Source organism: Mercenaria mercenaria, chromosome 7, assembly GCF_021730395.1.
Source record: "Mercenaria mercenaria strain notata chromosome 7, MADL_Memer_1, whole genome shotgun sequence".
Classification (NCBI taxonomy): domain Eukaryota; kingdom Metazoa; phylum Mollusca; class Bivalvia; order Venerida; family Veneridae; genus Mercenaria; species Mercenaria mercenaria.
In genome coordinates, this window is record NC_069367.1 from 87,010,533 (window position 1) to 87,025,796 (window position 15,264).

The following is a 15,264-nucleotide window of genomic DNA, read 5'->3' on the forward strand; positions in this document are numbered from 1 at the left end:
CGCCTATTTTTGATATATCAAGACTATTGACGGTGCTTACCTTGGTTGAGAAAACGAAAGTAAAACATGGTCATGGACGTGCGCAGTGGACTACCTCCTATTATTGCATACATTATTTAGACATAATGAAAGCATAATGAATACATAATTTGCAAATAATGTTCAATCTCTCGGACTATTCAATAATTGTTCAACACTAAGATTGTAGTATTTTATCCATATTCTTTTCACAGATTTACAAAAGAATGACAAACAAACAACTTATTCGTTATTCAAACTTTCATTTACTGAAAACAATTCTATTCAAAAAGCATGATTATCGTAAACAATTATAGTTTTATGAGACAATAGACGTTAAAATCTTTTAACACCTATCGGCTTTTCAAAGGTAAGAACACTTGCGGTCTTATTTATGATAAAAAATTTTACGGTATAATACCTTTAATTAGTCTTTGTGCTTTTTTTTACCAGTAATCGGAATGCGCCTATTTTGAGACAAAATTTGGAAAGGGCATGACAGCGTTATTATCCCCATCGGAATAAGGGGTAAGGCCTATGCGCTTTTTTTAATATGCGTTTATATTCGAATTACACTTATTACCAGATTCTCAGTATTTATTATTAGGTAATATCTGACATTGAAATTAACAAGGCAGTCAGAAAGACAGCTATACCCCTCACCATTGTTATGGAAGTAAAGGGGTTGATGGTATTGGGGGAAAGCATGGAGGTTTTTTTAAGTATATTTTTTATTCCGAGAGCCCATTTATGAATTTAAAAAACCTTTTAGGGGGTTTTTGGAAATCCCGGGCTAAAATTTTTGACCCCTAATTGTGAATTGACCTTAAACCCAACAGCCGCACGGTTCTGCACATCGTCTTGATAAAGTGATTTTTGCCCCAAGTTTCATGAAAATCCTTAAAGGGGGTTTTTGGAGTAAGAGGGAACCATGTGTTACGAAGGAGGACAGTTAGACCATTTTTTAAAAACCCCCCCCCCACTTGTGATGGGGGCTTAAAACAAGAGCGTCACAGGAGACAGCGCGTGACTTTTGGATGCTGGATAGTGAAACTGGGCAATCTGAGGAAACTAGAGCTGTCACTGGAGTTTTTAAATGACCCAATTTGGGGGTGAAGATTGCACATAGCCGAGCCTATGTAAAAAATATCAATTAAAAGAAATAAGAGAGGTAAAGATAAAATGTTCAAAACATTTATATAAAAAATTCCTAAGCAAAAGGGGAAAAAGTCATTAAATACTGGTCCCCATAGTTTTCCCCTTTTTTCTATGGGTTGGGTGATTGTGTTGAACAAATTTTTAAGTCGGAACCCAAATCCTTTAGTAAAAATGGGACAGAGTGAAAGTGCTCAAAACTTTAAACCAAATTTTTTTTAATAAAAAGGGGAAATATTCATAAAAAAAATTGGTCCCGGTTTTAGGCACCCTTGTTCTTTAGAAAAGGGGGCAATGATTTTTAACAATTGTTTAATTTAAATCAACCATTATTTTATAACAGAGATAAAATGAAATGCAAAAAACCTTTTAAACCCCGGGAAAATTAAAAAAAAAAAGGGGAATAATTCATAAAAAATTGTTCCAAGTTATGCATCATGTGTCAATGATGGGGGTTTGTAAAAATTTTAAGTTTGAATCAAATCCATTCGTAAACTAAAACAAGGTAGAAGTGAAAGTGCACCAAAATTTAAAAACCCTGAAATTCTAAGTAAAAAAGGGGGAAAAATTATGAACAAATGGTGCCAGAGTTTTCCACCTTGTGTCATATGATGTGGGTGAGGGTTTTGAACAACTATTTTAATTTTTGAATCAAATCCAGTCAGTAATAACTGAGATAAAAGGAAAGTGCTCAAACTAACCCTAAAAAATCTGGTCCCAGGTTAGGCCCTTATTTTTAGATGATGTGGTGATGTGGGAAAGGTTTTAAATTTGAATCAAATCCACAAGTAATTAAAAGATAAGTTGAAAAAAGGAATGTGTAAAAAACCGGTGGGGCGCGGAAAAAGCCGACACCTGGGCGAGGAGATAGCTCTCCTTATACTTTTTATAGTCGAGTAAAAATTTTCTTAACCTTTTTAAATAGCCGTGGTCTTTGTCACTAGCTCCCCCAATGCTGGTAAGAAGGGAGCAAGAAAATGGGGGTCTTGTGAAAGACTCGCACCTTAATCTCCCCAGGGGTGCATTTTAATCTGAAAAAAAAAATTTTGTTTACCCCTTTTGTTTTTTCCCGGGCATCAACTAAAAATACTAAGGGGAAACACATATAAAGAATGTCAAAAACTGCCTAAAAAAAAACACCCGACCCAAGTGTTATATTCAAAAAATTTTTTTTTTTTTATGTTAACTTTAAGTTTACATAGCAAAAAATGATATCTGAAATAGGGTTTTAATTTTGACAAATTTTGTCAATTTTTGACCATCCAAAACAAAAAATTCAAAGACTGTATGGGAATCTGGTGGTTATTGAACCTTTGTGAGATATTTTGCCAAGCAATTGGGTAATAAGTTTTGGATAACCCCGTGAAAAGTTCCACTAAAAGATAATTTCAACTGTTTTACAGAGACCTTTTCCACGATGTTTCCTAATAGGTCCCCTCTTATGAATGTGTTAACAATACTTTTCAAACCCCAAAAAAAGCCATTGTTTAAACCCTCATATACATTTTACAATGGTTGCACAAAAGTTAAAAAATGTCCTAGTCCTGAAACATTTAAAATTTAATTTTTGTGTACCCTTCTTTTTCCCCAAAAGTAACTTTTTATTCTGACTGATTATGCTGCCTTTTTCCCGTGGAGGGAATTCCCCATCGGGAAAACGGGGCTTTCCCCTTTTTTTTTTTCTATTTTAAGACTATTTTTCTTGTTCGGGAAAAAAAAATTGCTGCTTTTTAAAGGGTCAAAAAAAATGATCGTGCAAAGGATATTCAAGTTACAGAGTAATGATAAATCAGTGTACACAAGAAATGTTGTTCTATAAATTTACTGTTAGAATTTTTCTAAAAGGTCTTGTTTTTTTTTTTTTGTCATCGAAATAACATATTTGCTCAAAAGCCTGCATTTCCCGAATTAGAAAAAGCAACTTTTGTTTGGAAAGTAGAGTTTACTGTTTTACCTTTATTTCCCCTTCATCACGTTGCATATCTTAATTTTTTGCCGTACAAACAACCCCAATTAAATTTTTAAAATTGCTTCTTAACTGGTTATTTATTTCTCTCTTTAGTTAGTCTTTCAGTGGGTGGACTCACAGGACCTCGCCATTCCTGTGATATTACATTGTCAAGATTAACGTTTGAGATAGAAACCAGAAAACAAAAAATTTAAAGTGTTAACTGGCTTGTGATTTTTCCCTTTTGGGTTTTCTTCCCCTTTAAAAAATGTTCCATATAAAAAAAAATTTATTTTAAAACTAAATTTGTTTTTATCCAAATGGGTTTGATAATGATCATTAGGTTCATACTTAACCTTCTGTCGGTTTATACAGTGATTGGTTTTTTCCCCTTTACTCATTTGTTTTTTATCCCTTTTAGAAAGTGATGTTTGTTCTTAATGACCTCCGACATAAAGGTAATGATCCAAAAAGAAATATTTTCAGCATCGCCCCGATTTTTTTTATTATCACGACAGGTTTTTGGGACAATTTAAAGCTTTTTAGACTTAAACTAATCAAAAAAAGCAAGACTTTTTAAATGGGGTTTAAATTTAATAAAAAATCATGTCCCTTTCAAGTGACCTTAAGGTAAAACAGCCCCCCAAGTTCAAGATACATTTATGCAAGCTCCGTGCATTGCCCATTAACCAAGGGATTTTTTAAACTCACTTTATGAGCTCTGTTTTATGATGTAGTAAAAACAATCAAAAAAACCAAAACGTATCTTTGATTGAAATATGTCATTTAATATTAAATGACGAATTTGAAAACACAATTAACAATAAATGGTTCTGTTACAGCATCATACATAATTGTGATAGGTGACTAATTTTATCAAGAAAAGACAAATATTAAACAGTTGATATGCATCATCAAAGGTGGGGATCTAACCTTTATGCCAATAAGCAATGAATGATAGCTTACATCTAAGAAAATACTGAAATACATATTTATTAATTAACAATGATCAGTATAATATTATGTTGAATGTCAGTCTTATAGTCAAGAAGTAATGGCACAATGACTAGCATTATAATAATAGTACGATGAATGTCAGCCTTATAGTTAAAAGTAATGATATCAATATATAATATATTTACATGTGAAGTACAATACAGCATTTATAAATGTATGTTGTAATGTCATTCTAACAATTAATAAGTATGAGAAATATCTATTATACAATGACTAGCATATGTTTGAACATCATTTTTTACAATGAAATTGTAATGGACATATCTATGAAGACAACAAAAATGACTGGCACATGTTGAACTATCTACAACTATTGGTATACTGAGCATACTAGGGACGGGGAGGGAGGGTTTGGAAGTTTCTTGATAATTTGCGCGTAAGCTTTTCGTGCTCCGCAATTGAATAATATTAAAACCCGTACCGTCCTGTACTTGCATAAATATATTTATTTTTCAATAAAATCTGTATTTATGCAAGCTCCGTAGCATTAGCTCCATATAACCAAGGTATATATCTTACACTCACTTTATGAGCTCTGTTTGATGATGTAGTAAATCAAATCAAAAACCAACACGTATCTTTGATTGAAATATGTCATTTAATATCTAAATGACGAATTTGAAAACACAATTAACAATAAATGGTTCTGTTACAGCATCATACATAATATGTGATAGGTGACTAATTTTATCAAGAAAAGACAAATATTAACAGTTGATATGCATCATCAAAGGTGGGGATCTAACCTTTATGCCAATAAGCAATGAATGATAGTCTTACATCTAAGAAAATACTGAAATACATATTTATTAATTAACAATGATCAGTATAATATTATGTTGAATGTCAGTCTTATAGTCAAGAAGTAATGGCACAATGACTAGCATATATAATAATGTACGATGAATGTCAGCCTTATAGTTAAAAGTAATGATTATCAATATATAATATATATTTACATGTGAATATCAAACAGCATTTATAAATGTATGTTGAATGTCATTCTAACAATTAATAAGTATGAGAAATATCTATTATAACAATGACTAGCATATGTTTGAACATCATTTTTACAATGAAATTGTATATGACATATCTATGAAGACAACAAAAATGACTGGCACATGTTGAACTATCTTACAACTATTGGTATACTGAGCATACTAGGGATGGGAGGGAGGGTTTGAAGTCTTGATAATTTGCGCGTAAGCTTTTCGTGTCCGCAATTGATAATATTAAAACCCGTACCGTCCCGTACTTGCATAAATATATTTATTTTTCAATAAATCTGTATTTATGCAAGCTCCGTAGCATTAGCTCCATATAACCAAGGTATATATCTTACACTCACTTTTGAGCTCTGTTGATGATGTAGTAAAATCAAATCAAAAACCAACACGTATCTTTGATTGAAATATGTCATTTAATATCTAAATGACGAATTTGAAAACACAATTAACAATAAATGGTTCTGTTACAGCATCATACATAATATGTGATAGGTGACTATTTTATCAAGAAAAGCAAATATTAACAGTTGATATGCATCATCAAAGGTGGGGATCTAACCTTTATGCCACATATTGCAAAAACATAATAAATGGATTTCATTTATTAAGTTATTAGCAATAACCCCATCCGAAGAAAGTGAGTGTATCAATTATTATCAACAGCTTACTCATGTGTTGTGTTACACCCTCTAACATGCAGAATTGTAGAAAATGGTATATTTAACATGACAAATAGAGGTGAGCAACCTTTGGCACCATCACTCAAGCAAAATATCAGTAACTCTCATAAAAACATGCAAAATTGACTACTATTAACTTTATGTACATGTAACATGATTAAAATAAGTGCGAGAGACCCATGACCCCATCGCACCATTAGCAATAAGAATTATAAACATAAGAAAACTAAATATGTTACTTGATAAAAATCATCCACACCAAACAAAGGTGTATGATTTCTAAAATCCAATACTGATATTTGTCTTAAGAGGATAACAGATAAGTGCGAGAGGACCCATGACCCCATCGCACCATTAGCAATAAGAATTATAAACATAAGAAAACTAAATATTTACTTGATAAAAATCATCCACACCAAACAAAGGTGTATGATTTCTAAAATCCAATACTGATGTTTGTTTTAAGAGGATAACAGATAAGTGCGAGAGAGACCCATGACCCCATCGCAACCATTAGCAATAAGAATTATAAACATAAGAAAACTAAATATTTACTTGATAAAAATCATCCACACCAAACAAAGGTGTATGATTTCTAAAATCCAATACTGATATTTGTCTTTAGATGATAACAGAAGAATACTTGTTAAAGTGATGCACCCTCTAACATGCAGAATTTGTAGAAAATGGTACATGTATATTTGACATGACAAAATAGAGGTAAGCATCCCTTGGCACTACCACACAAGCAAAATATCAGAAACTCAAAAATACATGCAAAATTGCCTACTAATAAACTTTATGTACATGTAACATGATAACTTAAGTGCGAGAGACCCATGACCCCATCGCACCATTAGCAATAAGAATTACAAACATAAGAACACTCGATATTAACTTGATAAAATCATCCACCCCAAACAAAGGTGTATGATTTCTAAAATCTAATACTGATATATTTTGTCTTAAGAGGATAACAGAAGAATACTTGTTAACATGATAATCACAAGGTGAGAGGACCCTTGACCCCATCACATTTTGTGATCATGATGTACCTATATTGTTGGAGCTTTGGACCCCATCTGATTGTTCTCCCATAGGAATGCGAATATACTTTTTATAAGCGTTTGAAAACCACCTGCCCAAAGGTCGTTTTTTTTTTTTGAAACTCCCCATAAACCTCTTTGCAATGCCGCTGCAATGCCGCACCAATGCGGAAACTATGACCTTTGTAAAAGTCAGTACTATAACCTAACCGAGTGAGTGACATTTGCAGCTTGGTACAAAAGAAAGATCTTGTCACTGGATTATTTTCAAAAACGAAAATAGTGGGCCAAGGTTGGAGCGTTACTTAATGTATAATACGAGTACAATGCATGCAATGGGCGCATACTTAATTCATGGTGACAACATGATATATACAGTTTATGGGTCTTGCCTCGACTATTATTTATAGCTTTTCAAAACCAAGTCAAAGCTATTTAGTTCGATTGAATGTTATACATACATGTTCTACTACTATAATATACGAGTTCAGGAGAGGAAGAAATAAATTCTCCAACTCGAAGGAAACATGAAAGGTCAATAAATAAATAGCTGTTAGCAGTATACGTAGGAATTGCGAATTGCAAACTACGTCCATTGACCGTATTAAGTTATGCAACTGGCAACCGTGTGTCTGTTTCAGGAACTAAATTATGATAACCTTGCAATGCTTTTAAAATGCGTGTCTTAAAACAAAAAGTTATATTTCAAACATTGTAGAACTAATCTTCTGACCATGCATATAATACTTAGGTCATGAGATGTTTATTTACCAAGCCTACAACTGCATTGGAATGATTTTAAATGCACTTTGGACATAAATTTTGACAGAAGCGCACCAGGTCCAATAGTTTTCACAAATTCTACTGCATCATCAATATTTTGATATTGAACAGAACGGATTTCTGATGGGATTCCAGCCTTAACAGATTGACCTTCTGGAAAAGATAAATGATGTATTCCACGAAATTCACTGGGTTCCTGTTTTGGTACTAAACCCAGAGTTGAGGTCAGGTGGTTCATTGAAAGGAACCGGAACACGATCCGCATCAATTTCAACAGTGATTTATGCCCTCTAAATTTTCAGTCGCAGATTTGAAATTCCCAGGAAATTTATTAGAATGAGTACCTGTAAAAGGTATTTTAAAGCCCTTTGTGAAACCGTTCATCAAATATTCAGTTAACTTCAAGTCGTACCTTGGAGTCAGTATCATAGGTTCTCAGAACTCTCTGAAATTTGATTGCACCTTTTTAAAACATACAATTCGTCCAGGACCGGGACACTTTTGACATCTGTGCTGAAAGGTGCACTATTTTCTTACACAAGACCCGTTGTTGAAATCAAAGCACGGTTTGTTTTGGTGGGATCTTGCGCCAAGAAAGGACTATTTTTGTTTTGGGTTAATTAACCCCATGGCCAGTGCCTGCGTTTATAAATGGGTATCGACTTCCCCATATGAAATCAAAGCAAATCTTGCTTCTTTTAAGAGACGAAATTGTCTATCGTAAAAATGGCAGCTGAATCCCCCGATTGCTTTGCAAGTTTATGAACTGTGTCGCAATGTTTCATTAAAGTAGCAGCAGATGTTGGGTGTCTGTCTGTGTAAACACTTGTAGAAATATGAAATGTATTAAACCCTTGATCCGTTTTTATACTGGTCGGGGATTTAAAACTTTTTTGAACGAGGGTTCCCCACTGCCATTTTCGACTAAACGATATTTATAATCACCTTAAAGTTTATTTTATATGGAATCTAACTCCACAAACTGATCTGATACAATCTTAGCTTTGATTTTTTCATCAATACCAAGAAAATGTGGACGCGAAAATGTGGCAGAATTTAGATTCATAACTGAAACTGCCAAAGTTGGTGTTGGAGCAGATGTTGAAGTGTTTAGTGTGGATTCCAAAGGTATCTGTTGTTTTCCGAAGTTTTGGTTCTGAATAATGTCAGGCGGTAGTATCTTCAAGTCTTTTAAAACCTACAACATACCTTGTGTGACAGCAGGAACAACATGTGATATAATTGTGTTCAAGTCTTTTTCTGATAAATACGATGTGTTAGCTTCTGAAACCTGCTCAATTTAGTTTGTTCTTCGTTTGGTTTTTGCAGCTTCCTCAGCTGCAGCAGCCTTCGCTGTCTTGGTGGCATATGAAATAGAAAACCATATACGAGAGCATGTAAACATCAACTTCCACGAGAAATACTGTATTTACAACAATCTCTTCTTGTAACATTTTACAAGTGTATGGCAGTAATCCTGTGTTTAACCATACATCAAAAATAATCCATCGACTAAATAAAATAGTCCATATGACTACATATAGTCCATTTGACTATACGAAGAAGTCCATCTGACTTTACAAAGTAGTCCATCTGACTACACTGTAGTCCATTTGACTACATTAATACGGACATAATATCTGAGTAACATAGACTTAGTAGCACGTTTGACTCCATGCAGTCCATTTGACTACATAAATGTAGACAGCTGTCAAGTACAATCATTTTTTGTTGTTGTTGTCCATTTGACAACTTGCGGTGTATTTGACTGTAGATTATTTGTCTATAACCATTATTTATAGAGTGGAACAGAATATAAGAAAATAAAGACAATGTGTCTAGATTTTATAATTCTAGTAGACCATTTAACTACATTTAAACTAATCGGCCACAAACGTATAAACAAATACAGACAATCTGTTTAGACTTTATAATTCTATTAGTCCATTTACTTACATTAAGTCTTTTACCACAAACGGGCAGAAAATTTGTGATAGACAAGATCTGCCATGTTCATAAGCCTGCAGAAAGACTTGTTTATCTAACTGAAATGGACCCCATATGGGTTTGGTTCTATCATATATGACAGGCCAATACACTTACTATGTCTATACTTACTAAAAGAGCATGTAAACATCAACTTCCACGAGATAATACTGTATTTACAACAATCTCTTCTTGTAACATTTTACAAGTGTATGGCAGTCATCCTGTGTTTAGCCATACAGTAAAAATAATCCATCGACTAAATAAAGTAGTCCATATGACTACATATAGTCCATTTGACTATACGAAGAAGTCCATCTGACTATACAAAGTAGTCCATCTGACTACACTGTAGTCCATTTGACTACAACAATACAGACAAAATATCTGAGTAACACAGACTTAGTAACCCAATTGACTCCATGCAGTTCATTTGATTACATAAATGTAGACAGCGGTCAAAAGCGATCATTTTTTGTTGTCCATTTGACAACTTGCGGTGTATTTGACTGTAACCATTATTTATATAGTGGAACAGAATTTATTTTATGTTTTTCGGTGGTTTATCGAAATATAACGGTGAATTATATCCTGATAAACTCACTGGCCACTCAGTGAAAATTATCAAATCTGATACCCGGATTAACGTCAAAAAGTTTACCGAGCGTACTGAAAGCCGAAAACAATATGACGATGACGTCGTTAAAATGACGTCATCTTTGCGATGCTTCCTGATAAAATTTCCCGCAAATTTCGACACTTTATTGAAATAAACACAACAAAAGTAGAGTTTTAGACATAAAATAAACAGAAAAATTGTTGGTATCGATGTAATATCACGGTAATTTCACTCGTGAACACCAAAAGTTGTTATTTTCACTCGTGGCTGCGCCACTCGTGAAAATATCACTTTTGGTGCCCACTCGATGAAATTATAACGTGATATTACACCGAAACCAACAATTATCCTCTATATAAACAAATACAGACAATGTGTCTTAGACTAGCTCCCAGACTATGATATATATATATATATTTTTTTTTTCCCTACATTTTTATGATTTCATGTAAGGAGCTGAGCCAGTCTATATCCTATGTCCAATATCATGATAATTTTAACATCAGTCCTCTTAGAAAATCTCTAGAATAGACTGGCTTTTGTCTCTATGAACATAAAAAAAGAAGAAAAAAAAAATCATAGAAATATCTTAATTATCAGTCTAGTGGCTAGTCTAAATGTGTCTAGATTTTAAAATTCTAGTAGTCCATTTAACTACATTTAAACTATATAAACAAATACAGACAATGTGTTTAGACTTTATAATTCTATTAGTCCATTTAACTACATCTAGTCTTTTACCACAAACGGACAGAAAATTTGTGATATACAAGATCTGCCACGTTCATAAGCCTGCAGAAAGTCTCGTTTCTCTAACTGAAATGGGCCCCATATGGGTTTGGTTCTATCATATATGACAACTCAACTAATACACTTACTATGTCTATACTTACTGTTATATGATAATATAGATACAGATGTGCCACCAATTATAATACAGTATCTTCCAGTACATGTGTGAATTACATATCTGTTATGCACTTCAAAATTATTCCTCTCACATTGCGGAAAAATTTCAAATCCCAGGTTGTTGAAATGAACACCATCTATCTGTAAAATGTTAGCATTAGAATGTTTCATTCTTTTCAAATTTCAGTACGTTCAATATTCCAAGTTCTTGCTTAAACACCATGTCTGCTTCTCTCAGTAATAATAAAATCATTGTATATGTACACTGGGATGTGGCGGGTGTGTTGCCTTAGAATAAATTGGCAAATAAAGATATGTTTCGGTTTGTAGCAAGTAAGAAAAGTTTAGCAATTGTAACAATTCGTAATACTATGGTCTCTGCATTTACTGCAGTAGAGCCTGGTTAATCAATGTCGTTACCACCAATGAACATGACACCATAGTCAGGACGGTGCTTCACTAATCAATCTTGAAAGAACAGGACATGGTTCGAGTTTGTTAAACAACCGCCACTAATTCCACAGAACTTCACGTCAATTGCTGAATGAATATTAAATAGATCATATCTTTGCAGTTTAAAAATATACCCCACAAATTGAGCTCTATGAGCATCTCTCATGAACAGCAAAGACATCTCTAGCGCCAAGTAAACTATATTACTGGGTCGAAAATGACCGAGTACGAAAAAGAAAATTAAAACCATACAAATACGATTGTCCCGAGTTGTACACTACGGCGATGTCAGCAGCATAACATTACATTGCGTTGGACATCAAAATGTAGTAAGACATCAGAACTGTACGCGCTAGAACCTCTTCTATTGACAATTTTGAAGTTCTTGATAATTTGCGCGTAAGCTTTTCGTGCTCCGCAATTGAATAATATTAAAACCCGTACCGTCCCGTACTTGCATAAATATATTTATTTTTCAATAAATCTGTATTTTGTGTCATCCCTTTAAGTTGTGCTGTTTAGTTATAAACTTTCAATACCACGGATGGAGTCACTACATTTTGTCATGTATAAGCTTATTTGCACATATGGTAAACTGTCACACAATACCGAGAAATACCCAGTGCCAACTCTATTTTGGTTTCTAGTGACATAGAATATCTTTCAACACCAGCTTCTAAACCATTTCAACGATAAAGTACAAGTCTAACTGAATTGTATCACTAACACCAGTGACATGACTGTGTACCTGCGTTTGCTCTTCATTAATGATATTTTACAAAATTGTACAAACTTTTATGTAACTCAAGCATTAGCTACTATACAGTCAACATTTAGGAAATGTAATGTAATGTAATGTAATGTAATGAGACAGTTGTTGGATAACTGACAGAAGGACCTTATTTTGCATTCAGATTAATGACAAATTTACTCTGTGCAGTTTCATACTGAATTAGGTTCGAAATAAAAGACAAAGTTGCTACTAAGTAAGAGTTACATAAACTGTAAATATGTTCAACTGCAATGCACTTGTTAAATAAACAAGGCTTAATGCTAATTTCTGAAGTAATGCCCTCTAAAAAGGCAATAATAGCTTTACTCCACTTCCATTTATATACTTTCAAGTTGAACTGCCATAACAAATACACATCTTTGTACATGGAAGATACTATTTTAGAGTTATCTGTTACAGATTTGCTTCTGATTTTCCAACGGGGAGGACAAGATTTTCTTTTTCCAGACCAGACAGAGATCTAGACAGAAAAAAAAGGTTTAATATATTTTGACATCATCAACTGGAACAAAATACCTTAAATATTTTACCCAATACTAAAATAATCCCATTAAAATGCTATTTTCATCAGAGCATATATTATATTCTATAATTCTGTGGTCTCATTAAGTCCTTTTATTTGCTTATATGACCACCTGTTTCAATGCAAAATGTACACAATACCACACACTGTAAAGTACCATGTACATCTGCCATATCTGCAAAATTCATAATAATTAAATATTCTAGATGGAAACAATTGTTTCATATCTATGTCATTTGATTTGATCAAACCTGAATGATTTTTCATCGCAGATATCAACACCTAGTATTCGTGAATTATAATTACTTTTTAAAAAAAATCTTGGATGAAGAAAACAGATTTAAAATAGAATTCAATCAATAAAAAGTTTTGAGGCAATCAGGGATCATCCTAGGTCAAAATTTTAGGGAGAAGTGACTCTCCACAGAATTTAGGGAGAAGTTGACTGTTGAGGATTTTAAGGAGAAGAATCGGCATAGCATTCAGTTTCCTGACTATATATATCCACTTTCTGTCACAGGGTCTAGCTGTAACTTATAAACTGTAATTATTTAAAGAAACAGATTCTTGCATTTATTATCATTTTCATGAATTTCTAAATAAAATATAAACTTAGCTATAAAAAAGTCGCCTTTAAATTTTTATCCGAAATTTACATGTCCGAAACTCGTAAAAATAACAGGTGCACGATCAAAACACCGTAAAATTTTCATTCATGTTTCGATTCTCGTGCTTTTATAATGCCCGATTTTTGCATCAACTTGTTCAGATTTATACATTTAATTTATTTATCTATTATTTCTTTTGAAAATAATATCAAACTCGTAGATAAATGGCGATCTTTTTACAATATTTTGTACGGCAGTTCTGACGTCCGCGAAGTCATTTTTATCCACAGTACCCGAGCAATTCATTTACAAAAATTGACCGAAATCCTGGTAATTGAAATAATTTTTGAAGTAATCTTTAATAAAATGAAAGAATAATATAAAATTGTTGCATAAGATCATGCTCTCGTTAAGTTTATCGGCTTTTTACACGCCGATTGAAAATTTTCAAAATGGCAGCAGATTACAATATTATTGATTGACACCGTGGGATATTAAAGCTACGCTTGGCTGAAGTTTGACAGGCGAGTAGGCGGGGTTGACTATGGATTTATCGATAATTTTATCTAGAATATGCATCAAGTTTTACAACTTTAAGTAAACAGATAATAACTCGCTGAAAAACTCAGTGATTTGGATTTCGCCTGGAGGCGATAATTAGGCGAAGTGGCTGACTTTAAAGCGACTATATCGCTCAAATCGCCTTGTAGGATGATCCCTAGCAATACGAACAGACCCTAGTAAATTATGGTTTGTTTTTCTCAAGAAGATAAAACATGTATATAGCAAAAACAGTCATACAGAAAACAGACTTCTTATTTCAGCTAACAATAGTATGATCTACATTTTCTATACCCCCACAAACTTATGTGAAGGATTTTAATGTTGCTGCTGACCGTACGTATGTCCGTCTGTCGGACCGTACGTCCCGAAATCTTGTGTGTCGAACTCCTCTCACGCTATAAGCCTAATTTGCTATTTTGCTTCATACTTTCACAAATGAGCAAGCTAGATATGCAGATAAAGGAAGCTATTTTTACTGCAGTTATTGCCCTTTGATGTTTTTGTTTGCTATACTGAATGAAGAGAAAAGTCTTGTGTGTCCAACCTCTCCCATGACATTAGCATGATTTGCATCAAACGTTAACAGATGAACAAATCTGATGTGCAGATGTCCGTAAAGGAAGGCTTGTTTTCTGTGAATGTTTTACTGCAGTTATGGCCCTCTGATAGTTTTTGTTATACAGACAGTATGAGGGGCATGGCATCTGTGTCCTATGGACACAATTCTAGTCCTATGTAAGTTTTTATCTCCATAACCTTTGGTTGGAATGGATTGAAACTTCACACACTTGCCCACTGTACAGGTTTTGTAACTCTTGCTTTTTTACAAAATTATGTCTTTTTTCAACTTTAAGAGAATTTTTTTCTTAAGTTTTTAGCTCAGAGTGCTCTAGTTTAAAACAGGTTGATAATCAATGCACAAACAGACTGAAATGTCAATGGCTTTTGAATGCTATGTTTCATTTTTCATACCAAATGAATGAGTGGTCTAAGTTCTCAAAATGCAAATAATGATTTCACTTCTTACATTAGAAAAATACTCGTACCGTACTAATCGCTTTAAGATAAAATTTACATTTCTACATCATTTGAAAAGGAAACTTGATTATAAGATCACCCAATTATTTAAAGAACAGCAGTTCGGACCTGAGA

General features: G+C 33.4%; 1 long non-coding RNA gene across 2 annotated transcripts in view; it reads right to left on the reverse strand.

The window, feature by feature from the left end:
- Window positions 1-7,174: 7,174 nt before the first annotated feature.
- LOC128558711 (uncharacterized) overlaps window positions 7,175-15,264 on the reverse strand; it is a 32,765-nt gene continuing 24,675 nt past the window's right edge. The window contains exons 4-5 of one of the 2 annotated variants that reach the window (XR_008371896.1): window positions 11,156-11,312; window positions 7,175-9,014 (exon numbers count right to left, since the gene is read on the reverse strand). This is a non-coding gene — a long non-coding RNA (uncharacterized LOC128558711). Of the gene's footprint in view, window positions 9,015-10,621; window positions 11,313-15,264 lie in introns of those variants that run through there. The other variant, XR_008371895.1, reaches the window with a different exon arrangement.